This window comes from Octopus sinensis, linkage group LG13 (genome assembly GCF_006345805.1).
Source record: "Octopus sinensis linkage group LG13, ASM634580v1, whole genome shotgun sequence".
Lineage (NCBI taxonomy): Eukaryota > Metazoa > Mollusca > Cephalopoda > Octopoda > Octopodidae > Octopus > Octopus sinensis.
The window spans coordinates 5,855,199-5,857,698 of record NC_043009.1 but is presented as its reverse complement, the minus strand read 5'-3'; positions in this window follow the sequence as shown (position 1 = coordinate 5,857,698).

Here is a 2,500-nt window from a genome sequence, read left to right as displayed (position 1 = left end):
ATTGATAGAAATGGTAAGAGAGTAAAAGAATGAAAGAGGCCTCGATATTATGTAAATAGAGGAATTCATCTGTAAATTATTCGGTAGCCAAGATAAAACTCCGAATTTCGGATGTTGGGGTGGTAATCCACACCAACATCTCTTCAGTTATCCGGCCATCGGAAAAAATGCTACGAAAATGACCGTTAAACAAAGGGAAATTACTGTGTGGTTGACCGTTTTTAAGACAAAAGAGTTATTTGAATGACCGCTGAGGGGAGGAAGTAAAGGTAAGGAGGTAAATATATATATATATATATATATATATATGCATACATCGATAAGAAACATCCCACTGTAAGAATATGTTCTTGTTTGAGGTGGCAGATAGGTAGAATCATTAGAGTATAAATTAAAATACCTTGCATTATGTAGGCCGAATCTATACACCCTGCGTTCTAATACCGCCGAGGTGAGGTCCATGGACAGAGAATCCTGCTTATCCCGTTTCCCTGGTGCACAAGTGGCCTAGATCGCAAAATTACTCCAGAATGAGCTGCTGGTCTGTTACAGTGTTTAAGGGAACCGATTTCGAGGGTCGTCACAAGTCAATCTCTTCGAACTTAATTCTTGACTGGAACTTTATTTGAACCTCACCGAAATAATGAAAGATAGGTTTTTACCTTGGCGGGAGTTCGACAACGAACAGAAAGTATTGAAAGAAATGCAGCCAATCATTTGGCTAACAATTCTAGCAAACAGTTCTGCCAACTCATTGCCCTCTCTAACCATCAGGTCTGCATTGACAGAAATTATTAATGCTGGGCAATTAATTCAATAACTTGTTTGGTCACGAGACTGGATGCTATGCCTTACTTGTTCCGATTCTCTTTGGTTTGAAGTTAACTTCTGCGACGGCCGGCACTGGCGCAAGATATGTAGGATAACATTTGATTTTCCACTCAAAAATTCTTTCAGCTCGGGCACTGGACACTCAGTTTCCAGGTACAGACTGTCTATATCACATCTGTCCGATCCACTTATATAAAACATAACAAGTGTTTAAAACATATATCTGGTTTATCTTGTAAGCAATGAAAACTGAACAACTTTTCATTAACTAACAAGGTCGTGCAAGGTGAAGTTGGATTAGTTGCTAGGGATGTTCGACTCTCGATCGTAAGGTCGTGAGTTCAGTTCTCGGCGCGACGTTTTATCCTTGAGCAAGACACTTAATTTGACGTTACTCCAGTCTGTACAGTTGATAAAAATGAATAGTAGCTATATTTCAAAGGGTCAAGCTTTTTCACATTCTGTATTACGCTGAATCCCTCCGCGTTTCTGTGGAGTGCTCAGCCACCTCTACGTTACGTTCACGAGCAGTCTGTTCATCGGATCAACTGATACTCTCGTCGTATTAACCGACAGACTACTAGTTATCTCCGAAACAGCCTATAAGTTTCTAAGTATGACGGAAAGCCTGCACACATACTCAATAGCAACATATTCTTTCTATTAGAATCCCATTTCTTGTCTGCAGTAAAGAATAACAAGGAGGAAAATTACTCTTGACTAAAATTAACACCACGTTCAATTTGAACGACAAAATCCAGTTTAAATAATTATGCTTAATTAAGGTAGAATAGTTTGCATGCCAGGTAGAATCCTGAACGTCATTTCGGCTGTCTTTGTGTTCTGAGTTCAAATGCCGTTAGCGCTGACTTTGCCTTATATAAAACAAGTACCTTTTGAGCACTGGGATCGATGTAATCGACTTAGCCCTTCACCTAAAGTTGCTTGCCGTGGGCTAAAACTTTGAAACCAGAGTTGTGCCTAGTTTGAATTACTTTCGGGACAACCCTTGTATGAGATTATGAACGGATATAGGCGCAGGAGTGGCTGTGTGGTAAGTAGCTTGCTTACGAACCACATGGTTCCGGGTTCAGTTCCACTGCGTGGCATCTTGGGCAAGTGTCTTCTACTATTACCTCGAGCCGACCAAAGCCTTGTGAGTGGATTTGGTAGACGGAAACTGAAACATGCCCATCGTATATATGCATATCTATAAAAATGCATGTATGTGTCTGTGTTTGTCCAGCACCCAACAACATCGCTTGACAACCGATGCTGGTGTGTCTCCGTCCCCGTAACTTAGCGGTTCGGCAAAAGAAACGATAGAATAAGTACTAGGCTAACAAAGAAGAAGTCCTGGGGTCGATTTGCTCGAGTACAGGCGGTGCTCCAGCATGGCCACTGTCAAATGACTGAAACAAGTAAAAGAGCAGAAAAGAATATATTTGAATTATTTATCAGGCGAATGCTATAAATTTTAGAATATTTTTTTACACAGAAAAACTTCCTTTGATGGGATTTTTCTAACTTTTAACGTTATTGTCACTATATCTGCTGGGCCTTGTGTTGTTCTTGACAGGCCGAAATATAATTGATTCGGCTCAAATACGTCAGTTGATAATAATAATAATATGCTTCTGTGTTACGCAAAACTTGACATCGAGATTTA